The sequence below is a fragment of the Patiria miniata genome, unplaced genomic scaffold, assembly GCF_015706575.1.
Source record: "Patiria miniata isolate m_02_andy unplaced genomic scaffold, ASM1570657v1 HiC_scaffold_22, whole genome shotgun sequence".
Lineage (NCBI taxonomy): Eukaryota > Metazoa > Echinodermata > Asteroidea > Valvatida > Asterinidae > Patiria > Patiria miniata.
In genome coordinates, this window is record NW_024037061.1 from 19091997 (window position 1) to 19106349 (window position 14353).

Consider the following 14353-nt stretch of genomic DNA (forward strand, 5'->3'; position numbering starts at 1 on the left):
TTCTCCTAAGCCGTACAGTGCTTCTCAAGAGAGCTCTGGTCTGAGTCTGTTCTAGCCGTGAGAAGCAGTCCTTCTCCTGGGCCTTATAGTGCTTCTATAGTGCTTCTCAAGAGAGCTCTCTGATGTGAAGTGAGCTGGTAGATCTGCCATCACCTGGTCAAGAAATTTGAATATTGTCAATTTGGGAAAAAATGTTTGATACTGATTGAGACATTTACTTGTATTCATTATTAGCTATCCTGCAAATTCGAGTGGAACAAGGTTAAATAAAAAATAGGTTAACCAGTTTGCGTCGGATAATGTGTATACAAACAAAGATTTGCAGTATTCGTAGCGGTTGACAGATGAACAAGCAATGATAGCTGAGTCCTATCAATACAGATGTCAAATTGGTTCAAAAAAATCTTGGAGTTTTTAAGAATAAATTATTGTTTCACTGAAGAAGAAGTGTCTTTGCTCCCTTATTAGTCCCATCCTTGTAGATAGGATAGGATGCCTAGTTATATATCTTTGATACAAACGAATCCGGGAAATATAAATTTATAGTGACTGGGCATCATTCCATCTTGCAAGGTGACAGAAGAAAGTCCTGAATAGCGCCCTCTACTCCACCTCACCCGGCCGCAGCATTACATGACAAAACAATGAAACAAGCCCATTGGTTTTACTTTAAACATGCCTTAGACCTTACTCCATATTTTTTATACAATTTCCTTAAAACATAAGTAGTGACTATCAAAGGTTATTAATATCACTCAATCTGAAAATATAAAGAAAACAAAAATCCCCCACTTGCATTATTGTCCATTCAGCCATAAAAAATCGTTGTGCGTCAATTTTGATCTGTTGAGTCAATTTCTTTTTTTCTTTAAAATTTTCTGTAGCTACAACAGTGCCCTTTAGTGCTGCACCGCCTCAAATATTTAGCACTAAGGAGCACAAGGGCACCAAGGCAAATGATAGGGCACCAAGTCAAATGATGTAAGCCCATATGAGAACTCAAACAAACAAAGCAGTACCACTTTGCTATTTTTTCCCAAGCTTGGATGGTACAGACAAAGAATATTTTCTTAAACGCATCACTAGTTTGAATACAATTTAATACCAAATTAGTGACTCTCAACAGTATAGTTATGAACTCACAGTCTGTTTGTTTGATGACGGAATTTTTGTTACAACTTCCACATGGTATGTAGTAGATTAAAAGGCGACTACAAAATACTTCAGTCTTTGTTAAAAAAAAAAAATAGGTGACTTGATCAAAGTTAGTTATTGTACAAGTGTGATGAGGCCTAAACCTTTTTTTTCCTGAATCTTTTTCTTAAAGTTGCTAAACGAAAGCTGTAATCGCGAACAACAAATCTGTTGGTGAACACACAATTGTGTGTTAATTTGAATTTGTTGTTAGGTTTTTCAAATAGACCTACAAACGCTGTAGTATAATAGCTGATTATGCTTCTTACCTCTTTACAAAAAATTGCTGATCCAAATGCGTTGCAGATAATGTTGGGATAATATTCTGGTTGTTTACAAGTTTTGTTTGGGTGGCTTGATTTGGTCGATCTTGTAGCTTGGATCATGTCCCTCGAGCCAGTACGTCAGGCTTTCACCTTTGCCCTGAAATAAAAGAAAGGAAAAAGATAAGAGATTGGTTGAAACAGTTATCTCATGTTTCCTTTGAAATATGATGGACTTGAGAATTTGCAGCAGTGAAAATTGAAGGAAGGGTAGATCATTTGTCATTTGTGATTTTTTTCCCATTTGAAGCAACAAAAGTTCTCAAAATCTAAAGATGGGTGCTTAACAACTACCCCAAATGAAGTTTAAGATATGTGAATGCTATGTTTTCAGAGGAAACAATATTCTAGGATCTCAATTTCTATTCAAAAGTTGCTGAGACACGTTTGTTCTCATTCAGCTGATTGAAGCTTTGCAATGTTGCACACTAAACCGCTGAATGAGTCATGTCAACACTTGTGCACACCCATTCACAGATTAGTCCGATCACAAACCAACTACTAACGAAAACTCCCAAAAAATGTGTCATTTGACACACTATTTAGAAATGGCCTTCTTTTATTGTGTTCTTCACAATGACAGCATGTAATGCCAGAGAGAATAATTTCACAGGCAGTCTGACTAGCTGTACTAAGGGTTGTTTTTTATTTTTATTGTAATTTTCCTACTTGTACTTGGGTATCGATCCTTTAGGCTGGACTCTGATGTTCCCATGGAGCTATATTAAAGTACAAGACTTGTGATATATGCTTGCGACTGGACCTGTGATGTACTTGTGACTAGACTTGTGATGTACTTGTGACTAGACTTGTAATGTACTTGTGACTAGACTTGTGATGTACTTGTGACTAGACTTGTGAAATACTTGTGACTGGACTTGTGATGTACTTGTGACTAGACTTGTGATTTACTTGTGACTGGACTTGTGATACACTTGTGACTGGACTTGTGATTCACTTGTGACTGGACTTGTGATGTACTTGTGACTAAACTTGTGATGTACTTGCCACCAGACTTGTAATGAACTTGTGACTGGACTTGTGATATACTTGTGACTGGACTTGTGATATACTTGTGACTAAACTTGTGATGTACTTGCCACCAGATTTGTGATGTACTTGTGGCTGGACTTGTGATGTACTTGTGACTGGACTTGTGATGTACTTGTGACTGGACTTGTGATGTATTTGCCACCAGACTTGCGATGTACTTGTGAACAGACTAGTGATGTTTTTGTGACTGAGCTTATGATGCACTTGTGACTAGACTTGTGATGTTCTTGTGACTGGACTTGTGATGTACCTGTGACTGGACTTGTGATGTACTTGTGACTAGACTTGTAATGTACTTGTGTCTGGACTTGTGATGTACCTGTGACTAAACTTGTGACGTACTTGTGACTAGACTTGTGATGTTCTTGTGACTGGACTTGTGATGTACTTGTGACTGGACTTGTGATGTACCTATGACTAGAGTTGTAATGTACGTGTGGCTGGACTTGTGATGTACTTGTGACTAAACTTGTGACGTACTTGTGACTAGACTTGTGATGTACTTGTGACTTGGCTTATGATGTACGTGTGACTAGACTTGTGATGTAATTGTGACTGGACTTATGACGTACTTGTGACTGGACTTATGATGTACTTGTGAATGGACTTGTGATGTACTTGTGACTAGACTTGCGTTATACTTGTGACTGGACTTGTGACTGGACTTGTGACTGGACATGCGACTGGACTTGTAATGTACTTGTGAAGTACTTTTGACTGGACTTGTGATGTGACTTGTGATGTACTTGTGACTAGACTGGTAATGTCTAGTGTCTAGTGGTGCGCTGTGTGGCAGCACCCTCTCGTTTTTGCTCCGCAAAAATTCCGTTTTTTGCGTGTTACGTCTTGTTTTGTCGTATTGTGCCTTTGTCATATGTTGTGTGATAATTAGTGAGTTTTTAAGACATTGCAATACAGCAAATTGTTGGAGGTTTTGGACAATGTGACTGTGTCGACATTTGGGCAAGTCACGTTGCACCACCATGTTACGCTACACCGCACAACAGTTACTCAGCATTGGAACCATATGATGAAACAGACTGGAGCAGTAGGCAGATTACCAGCGAAAGTGTGGTCTACGCTGAAGTTGCATGGTCTATGCAATAAATATATCAAGCGGGGTACCAGGGCTGGAATTACTCGCCAACGCCCCATCAGAGTCGTGGTTAACTGTAGAAATATGCGGCCTCGAAAGCAACAGCCGGGTGTCTGCGTGAGTAACTTGGTGGCAATTAAAACCAATAAACTTAATATACCTACCCTGATGAATGCGAACGCCAGAACTTTGATTCCAAAACTTGATGAGTTAAGTGTAACACTAACTGAACATAAAGTCGATGTGTGTTGCATAACAGAATCATGGTGTCCTACCAGTGTTCCTGATAGCGTCCTGTTGTTAGATCACTATCACCCCCCCCCCCCCAATAAGACATAACAGAGACCATACATCAGGTGGAGGGATTGTGTGCTATGTACATGCCAACATTCCATTCTCGGTGCTCAGGAATTTAGCTGAGGAGAACGTCGAGTCTGTCTGGCTTAAATTGCAGCCCCAACGTCTTCCGCGGCAGTTTAATGCCATTGTGTTTGGAGCTATTTATCAGCCCCATAACGTCAAAGACAAGCATAATCATATATGCTGGAGCACATATACATTTTTGTACACCTCGCTAGACAGTTTTAGGGATTTGATAAAAAAGAGACAGCGTGCTTGGCACGGAGGACACCAGCCCAAGTATAGGTACTACAGAAACAAAGTGAACAGGTTGAGCAAGTCGATTCGGAAACAGTACTTTCAGGCAAAAGTTGATCTTCTGGACCTTAAACAAAGCAGAAATTGGTGGAACGAAGTAAAGTCACTCAAAGGTGAGAAACACGACTATAACCATTGAAAAACCTTGTCGACAATGTTGCCCATGGTGATCAGGAAGAATTTGCCGAATTTGTGAATTCTTTCTTTGCATCCATCTCATCCGACCTACCTCCGCTAGAAGCACCAGAGTCTCACAGTGAAGATTTAATTCCTACCAAGTACGTCCTCACAAGTGCGGTGGTTGAGAAAGCACTGAAGTTGGTGAGAACACACAAGGCACCTGGTCCTGATCAGATTCCCAATTGGATCTTGAAAGATCACGCATCCATGTTGGCAAGACCCGTCTGCTCCATCTTTAATGCTTTGGTGGCCCAAGCAACTCTACCAAGCATCTGGAAGGCTGCTGAAGTTATCGCCATCCCGAAAACGACTCCACCTGCCTCAGTAGAGAATGACTTGCATCCAATCTCCCTAACCGCCGTGCTAGTGAAGATTCTTGAGGGATTCGTGTTTAAATGGCTATGGGAGCAGTACCAGCCGCAGTTAGATCCAGTCCAATTTGGTAACGTCCCGGGCTCATCAACTACTTGCGCTCTCATTGACCTGTTGCACAACTGGTACTCTGCCACAGATCAAGCCAAGAACATGGTGTGTGTCCTTTTCCTCGACTACAGCAAGGCATTTGATAGGATCAACCATGTGATTCTCATCGATAAACTGGAATCTCTTCATGTTGATCAACTCATCGTCAACCGGGTTACAGAGTTCCTGCGACACGGAATGCAGCGTGTTAAGATCGGCACCTGTAAATCGCAGTGGACTGTCATCAATGGTGGAGACCCACAGGGAACAAAACTTGGGCCATTGCTTTTCATCATGATGATTGGAGATCTTCAACCCTCCCTGCCCACAGTCAAATATGTTGATGATACAACACTGCACCGCCGGCGGAACCGGGGGGCAGAGGGGGCAGTTGCCCCCCCCCCCCCCCCACTTTTGAATGGGTAGCTATTTTGCCCCCCCCCCCCCCCCACTTTTTACCAGGAGCGATTTTTAAAAAACCAGGTTAATTAATATGATGCAAGAGGTAAAAAAAGATTTCTGAACACGTGTCTCATTTATAGGGCCCTATTAATAGTATTATGTACTACAATGTATCTTTTGCTCAGAAAATATTGGTTAAAGTGGTCAGAAATTGCCTCAGATCGCACCACAGAGCATCTAGAATCCAAAAAAATTCGGGGCCCTTTAAAGCGGGCCCCTAACCCCACGCCTCAAGGGCTTCGCGCTTCACGCTCGCATCAGTTCTGATCAAGGTATGTTCCCCCACTTTTGAAAAGCGAATGACACCCCTGGTTGGGGTTGAAATTTGACAATAGGCCTTATACCTAAGTGAGTATGGCGACACAAAATTAGAAAAATGATTCGAAAAATAGGGATATACCGTAATTTTCGGAATATAAGCGGCGCGGTGTATAAGCCGCAGCACGCAAAAATCTGCAAATTAAGATCTGAAGTCGGCGTATATAAGCCGCCTCCAAAAATTCTAGTCAAAAAGCTCTGAACCAGTTCCAGTTACACTACAGAAGCTATAAAAAGGGCCACAAAATTTATATCAAATCATTTTCAATCGATACTCTTACAAACAAATTGATGATGAGAAATAAACACCGGGAAGTGCTGCCGGCTGCCCCGTCCCGGTCCCCGGCCTTAAAAGTTAGTGCATAGCCGGCCAGGCAGCCTAGCTGAAACAGTGACATCGCCAGATGAATCCAAAATGCAGGAGTCGGTACAGGAGGTGATTGATTGGTCTTCACCATGTTCACATAATGACATGCAGATTAATCCAAATAAAACTAAGAAATGGTTATCAGTTTCCGTAAACATGTGCCGTTAATTCCAAGCAAAAACATTGCTGTGTATACGAAAGCTGCTCAGAGACTTTATTGTAAATGCAACTTCGTAGGGCAGGTCTTAACCAGCTGGACCTCTGCAAATACTATTTTGCTTGTATTAGATCCATACTTGATTATGCATGCCAGGTTTACCATAGCAGCTTAACTAAAGCCCTGTCCGTACTGGACTTTTTTTGGTCAAACTAACTGAGACTATGGGTACTTTTCCCACTTTAAATCCAGTGCGGAAAGCCTAGGACGTTTTCCTCTCGGTTACTTTTCCTGAGTCCAGCGGTTACTTTTACTGGCCAACTGCTGCCCAGGAAAACTTCCCACGCGCCCAGGAAAACTGACCAGGTAACTTTTCCCGAGACGATAAGTCCAGTGCGGACAGTGCGAGTCAGTAAAAGCGGCTCAGGAAAACGTACATCCAGCCCGAGCGCCCTGTATGTTATGCATACAGAGACCGCAGGAACCTGCAAGAGCAGTGGCGGAACATTTTGTAGAAACACGATGCGGTGTATCATCAAGTCCGATCGGTAAAATCTCGTTAAAATATATATTTCAACGGACAAATACATACAGAGAGAGAGAGAGAGATCACGTTCTGAGAATTAATTTGCGGAAATTCTCTTTCTCCACCGATGCATGTTATTTTCTACGATCCAAATTCGTCCTGATACGCTACTGTAGTCATGCAGTGAACATCATGGTCCGGTACCGTACGTAGGCCGTAGTCACTGGTTCCTGGCCCACATCATAGCTTCGATTCTGTAAGCATGCGATGGGAACCAACGAATACTGATGGCACTGCTGCCGCATGGAACATCGTACAGCGGCATGGCTTCGACGACGTGCATCACAAATGCGTCAGAATTATAGGCCTTTTCGTCAAGATTTAGCGTGTCAAGATGAAATAATATTGTGTAAACGATTATGTTGTGCATGCAAATGGCGTGTGTAATATTACTGTGCGTATCGGCGGCTGAAAATGTGATCGGCAATTTGTTTCCTGTGTACGGTGACCGTGAGTCATGATTATACTGACACTGTGACAGCTCGGTTACTTCTCCCACGCGGTCTGGGTAAATTTTCCCATGTCGAAAGTCCAAGTGCGGACAGTGGTCACATTTGACCATTTCTCATTTTACCATTGTCTCAGTAAAACCTTGCAAAAAAAAAGTCCAGTGCGGACACGGCTTAAGGAACAGTCCAATTTGTTCGAATCCATTCAACGAAGAGCTTTGAGAATTATTATCCCTGGTAAGTCTAATGCAAAGGCAATGGAGCAGGTAGATATTCAAAGTCTATATGCCCGCGCAGGAAGTCACTGTGTGAGCAGTTATTCGCTGACATGTCAAATCCTAACCATAGGCTGAATCATTTGCTCGAAAAACACCAGCCTGTATCGTATGCATTAAGGAACCAGAGACAGTTCAGCCTGCCTTTCTGTAAAACGAACAGACTAAAGAATAGTTTCATTCCCTGGTGTCTTTATAATTTACAGTCCTAATTGTTAGTCACTTTTTAGCAATGTTAAGTTGATGCTGATGTTGATATTAATGACTATTTTAGGTTGAAGTGTTTTTATATCGTGTGAAGTTACCTGTGAATGCATGTGTGTCTAAATGATTTAATTATGTATTATAACTGAAATGTTTTGTTTTTAAATTTAAATACTTGTCATGACCGGTGGAGCTCTGTTAGTCATGTTCTAGGTATGTGAAAGTATGTTTCCAGTAACTTGGTTACTTTTAGAAGCTTTTAATGTTTAATGTGCATTGCTATTTAAAAGGTTTAATATATTTCAAACTCAAATGTAATTTAAATATCTTTCAAAATGTTTTTAATCCAACCATTTTAGATGCTTTGGTTGCTAATAATAATAATAATAATAATAATAATGTACTTGTGACTGGGCTTATGATGCACTTGTGACTAGGCTTGTGATGTACTTGTGACTGGACTCTTAATGTACTTGTTACTGGAACTGTAATGTACTTGTGACTAGACTTATGATGTACTTGTGACTGGACTTGTGATGTACTTGTGACTAGGTTTGTGATGTACTTGTGACTGGACTTGTGATGTACTTGTGACTGGACTTGTGATGTATTTGTGACTTGACTTATGATGTACTTGTGACTGGACTTGTGACTGGACTTGTAATGTACTTGTGCCTGGACTTGTGATGTACAGTACTTGTGATGTACTTGTGATGTACTTGTGACGGGACTTGTGATGTACTTATGACTGGGCTGATGATGCACTTGTGACTAGACTTGTGATGTACTTGTGACTGAACTTGTGACTGGACTTGTGACTGGACTTGTGACTGGACTTGTGATGTACTTGTGACTGGACTTGTGATGTACTTGTGACTGGACTTGTGATGTACATGTACTTGTGACTGGACTTGTGATGTACTTGTGACTGGACTTGTGATGTACTTGTGACTGGACTTGTGATGTACTTGTGACTAGATTTGTGATGTTCTTGTGACTGGACTTGTGATGTACTTGTGACTGGACTTGTGATGTATTTGTGATTTATCAATCTTAAGTATCTCGAACACAAGCAAAGACAATGATCTTACCTGAGTGAATACCGATGCGGAGTTTGAGTTTCTCATCTTGTTTGTGTGGCATGATCAACTATCAACGCCCTCCAGGAGATGCCATGCAGTGGAGGCGATCATACCAGCATGACGGCTGCCATTACGGATCAGTAGGCAAGAGACCAACATGTAGGCATCGTCGAAGCTTTCAACCTTGGCAAGATGTTATTATTTAACACTGGTTAATTTTGCTTTCAGACATTATCATAGAACATACACGTATTTGCGTGGTTTTTGCCTGAACTAGTAACCATGGTAGCATCAACTTAACCTCTGAGTGATTGTCATGACTACGCCTGCGAACAGCCCGAGTAATGTTGACAATGATAATGCAAGTGACTCTTTGTAATTATATCACCGCACTCACAGATTCTGTGTTTTTCAGTGGCCGAGAGTGTGCATCACATAGTATTTGCTATTTTCCGTCTACATGTACATGGCTAAAAGGACTATGGCACCTTCCATTTTAATAGGGTAAACTGGGGTAAAAAAGCCCATGGGGAACAAAAGCCCACTTGACTTGTTTCCACTGCTAGTAAAAAATTACAAGATAAATTGTTCAATGGAATATATTTTTTTAATAAGTACAATGTAGATAAAAACTAATAATAAAAAGAATTAAATTCATTAACATATTTGAAGGGAACGTATGTAAAAATTTTTTTTTTTAAATGGCCATTGAAGGTTTAGCCTATATCGCTGAAAATCTTATATTTTTATTATTCTCTAGTTGATATATATTAAGAAGGGTTAATAACATAATTATAAATGATTACAATATTAAAATCTATTTTAATATTTGCTTAATAATGTTTTTTGAGTGGGCATTTTTACCCCGGGCAAAATCAGGGGTCTCGGGGAAAAACGCCCAGTACTTTCCTTGATATCAAACTCTATTGCAGCCTCATTTATCTTCAAAAACATCACTGTTAGAACTTTGTACAGCATAATGTTTGTTGTATGAGTAAGTATTAGCTATAAGAGTCCCACTACATAAATATTAAACAGTCAGGCACGGATCCAGAGGGGGGTTTTGGGGGTCCCCAAAAAAACCCGCTCTGTCAAAAAAAAAATTATCTTACAAATTCCTAAAAAAAAGTCGCCCCCCCCCCCCCCCCCCCCCCCGCTACGACACCCAAACAAACATTATACTGGTATAATGTCCACCTGTTCGAAAAACGGTACATCATTCTGTAATCTAGTGTTATTAATCGTCAAATTTGAACAGCGCCCCCTATTGAAATATGGTACCAGCCCCCCCCCCCCCCCCCCCCCCCTCTGTTTTTGATTTTACGGAGGCAAAGTGTCTGGAGAAAAAAACCTGTGAACATTTTCAGATTTTTAACTGATGAACCCCCCCCCCCCCCTGCGAAAACTCCTGGATCCGCCCCTGGCAGTGTATTGCTTGAAGTGGGGAGGTACATGTAGGCGGTATCACTAACTGACGTTACGAAGTGGCAAGGAATCTGGCATTTGTTTAGTGGCGAATGCAATGGGTCTATGGTATGTGAGCAGATTCGCAGATTAATTAGGCAAGACCCCGCCTCTTAACCTCATAGATTTTGACCAATCAGTTGGCGCTTTCTATATCGGGTCTTCGGTCATTCACCGTTGCGCATCATAGACAATGGATTAAAAAGCCCTGCGTCACGCACTCTGTTACCATGTTACGCGATAACGCGCCCGGCTGTTGTTGCATTACAAAACACTGCATTCGAATTGACCAATCAAACGTTCAGTCCTGATTTGGGATTGAAATGACGTCACGATTTAGTAAAGTCGACTCCGATTGGCTGAGGTGCGAGATCGCATAAATCTGCATGCCTTGATATATCAGACGTCAGACAGGAGTCTGGGCTCCGTGGATAACGGGTGATACTCAGACTAGCATTTATTATTAGGGAGTGCTCGAGAAATCATGAGCTCATGGCATTTTTTCAAAAAAAACAAACACCTCTATGGTGATTTGAGTGTACTTTTAATAAGTAAAAATGAATAGAAATGGCTCTAAGACCCAACTGGACCGGTTTCTGCTCTCATGCTATAATAGCAGAGCTTCATCCGTAGTACATGTAAGCCAAATCCAGTATTTTATATTCGGCTAAATTAGTCATGTCAAATGTTAGGGTGCATAGATACACATAAGTGCATCTAATAACATTTTGTGTGAACCTTGTTATGAGTCCAATTCCCAGTTATTGATAAACCTTGATTTGACAAGTACACCTTTAAGATTTTTGGCCTTTTATAGGCAGGAATTGGTTTGCTGGGAAACAGATTGCATACATGTAATTTCAGGTGTTCCGGAATTAAATGTCGGTCTTTCAGCAATACTTTTGTTAGCTGTGTGTAGATTATCTTGAACTTGAGGTGGTTCTTTTCGTCGTGTTTCATTCATGATGTATTGCTCACAGATTTCAAATTGTATGTCTTTTATGACTGGCAATTTCCTCTTTCTTGTATTTACAGAGTAGAAGTTTCTCCATGAACGCATTTCTTCTTTTCTCTAAAAAATATGTCTTGTTGTCACAGAAATGTGCGTATCTTAGTACTGTAGTTCTCCTTTGATAAAGCCTCAGGTTACCAGCAGTAGGCTAGAAGCACACATACAAAAATGCCTAATAACATGGAACTATGATTTGGCTAAACAAGATTGAAGTAGATTTTTCAATATTGGCCGGTCTTATCATAAGTTTGTTATGAGCGAATTATGTACGTTAATGTTCCACTTCCTTCCACATAAAAATACCTGTTTCAAATGATCAAGTTTGATGTTATAATTAACCAGTTGTGTTTGAAAAGTTATTTGTATTTGATGAAGTATCCCTCCATATTAAATTAATAATAAAAAATATGACTATACTACAGGGAAACCTGTGGTATAGCAGTTTTTTTTTTGTAAATTTGGGCGGGCGTTTTTACCACAAGGCATAGATATTTTACATAGTATTTGCTATTTTCCGTCTACATGTACATGGCTAAAAGGACTATATGACACCTTCCATTTTAATACTGACTACTTTGAGTGGCATAATCAAACTAGCCTCCTAGACCTGTTTTATAATGCCACTCAAAGCAGTCAATATGCAAGACTACATTTGTATAAGCATAGCTTGTAAAGTACTCTGATAGTAAAACAGATCTAAGATGGTAGAATCAAGTTAAGGGGTTACGGGTTAAGTGCTTTCTGTCAATGTATTGTTGATCATTTCATGTTTGCATATTAACCATAATAAATGAACTTGGATAAGTGTATTAAGTATAATCTATTGCAAGTACCCTTTAAAATAACTTCCTGTGAAATGGCACGTTTGGCTTAACCAGTTCACATCAGACAACGTGTTATACACGCAAGGTTTTGCGGTAATCAGAATGGATGATGGATAAACACGCAACAAGCGAGGCCTAAAATGTCTGTCAGTGGCCCGCTTGCAGCGAGCTACCCGTAGATGACAGCCTGAAGCCGTCTGGCATCCAGATTCATGAAAACAATCCCAAGTCTTGGTCTGGTCAATGTCAAAATAGTCCAGCGCAAACTGGTTAAAACAATCTGCTGAGTCATATGAAATATTTACCTTTTAGACGTCATAGTTGGAAATGATGGCGTTGAACAGCGTGTACAAGGCATTCAACAAGTTAACAACCTGGAAAGTTAAGCGCAAGATGTAAAGGGTAACTCTGGTGACACTATTGGTTTGCAATTATTTTTGGTGCTACTGTAATTGGCAATTTGGCCGCTGTTGGATCCGGTTGAAATAAATAAATAAATAAATAAATAATCTGAGTAGACAATTTGATCAAATTTGAGTGCATTTTATGTTTTGAACTTAAGCCACCTTTGAGAATATGATTGAAAAGTACTAGGCCCTACATGCCCTAGGTGCATGTATATCTAGGCTGATTATAAAGATTACGTGCACAAACAGTAGATTGTCCCTTTTTGACAACTTTTGAGAGCCCTAGTTGGAGAGACGCACTGCGTGAATGTACTGGTACGCGCCCTTTCGTGTAATTATGTCATCATGCCAATGTTTGTGTTGGACATTCCTCACTAAATATTTGCCTTATTTATATAACTGTAGCAAAATACTTCCGTCTTCAAGTTAAATTTATTATCATTGCACTTCCGGTTACACTGGAAGTAAAGGTCAAATGGTATGCGCCCTGGACATGCTGGAACAAAATATTGCCAGTAGCAATGTCTGAAACAAAAAAAAAATGAGAATACTACTCTGTTCCGTTATAGCCTTATTAAAAGTAAGCTTTCAAATTTTCATGTTAACCAGCTTGTAATAAGCCATTTGCGAGTTAAATTTGAATAAAATCTGGTATGCTGACTTAATCCAATGGTTTGCACGTTTAAACTTTGCATTCTCCCGACCAAAGACACTGTTTCTATATCACGTGATTCGGGGCAAGCCTTATGCTAGCAACCCCCAGCTCCGGCATGGTCTGGTGTCTTTGTGCCATTCTCACCCATTGTGAACGATGTATTGGTGCTGAGCATAACTATGCAAGAGCTTGCCCCGAATCATGTGATTAGCAACAGTGTCTTTGGTCTGGAGAATTCAAAGTTAAAATGGGTCAAGCATTCTGAGCAAGTTAGTGTACCATATGTTTTTCAAACGTAAATCCCAAAGGGTGTAGGTTACTCGCAAATGACTTATTTGATACCAGGGGATGTCATGATGACATCACAATTTCTTTTACATCTTCGGACCAGGGTTCAAATTCCATCTACATGTAGGCTTTATCGTCATCACGTGAACTGTTTGGAAAAGATGTGGTTCGTTTTGATTTTGAGGCTTCTGTCTGTAATTTAAACTCACCCAACTTTGACCTTCCAGTAGACCCGGAAGTAAAGGTCGAACGAGTTCACGTAGGAGAAAACCTGTAAAGAATTATTGTCCAGCAAAAAAAACCCAAAGAATAATTATTACCATTTCAAAAAGGTGATCGGGTCGTACCCGATCAAAAAGTCCCCAAAAACATTCAGTGTGATGAATCCTGCTTTTGACAGATTTTCCACTTTTTTTCTGTCTTAGTTTTATTGTGCTGAGCATAAAAATCGGGCAAGAAAGATCTTTTGCTGTTACTCCCTCAACCGTTTTAAAGTACAGTTAGAGCATTTTCTCTTCAAATATGAAAAAGTCTTACTTTGCAGTACTTTGAGTCTGTTCCATCCCTGTGAAGCACCAGCAAGGTAGTGATGTACTTGGTGCGGTCCTTCTCCTGGGCTGTATAGTGCTTCTCAAGAGAGCTCTGGTCTGAGTCTGTTCCATCCCTGTGAAGCACCAGCAAGGTAGTGATTGATGTACTTGGTGCAGTCCTTCTCCTGGGCTGTATAGTGCTTCTCAAGGGAGCTCTGGTCTGAGTCTGTTCCATCCCTGTGAAGCACCAGCAAGGTAGTGATCGATGTACTTGATGCAGTCCTTCTCCTGGGCTGTATAGTGCTTCT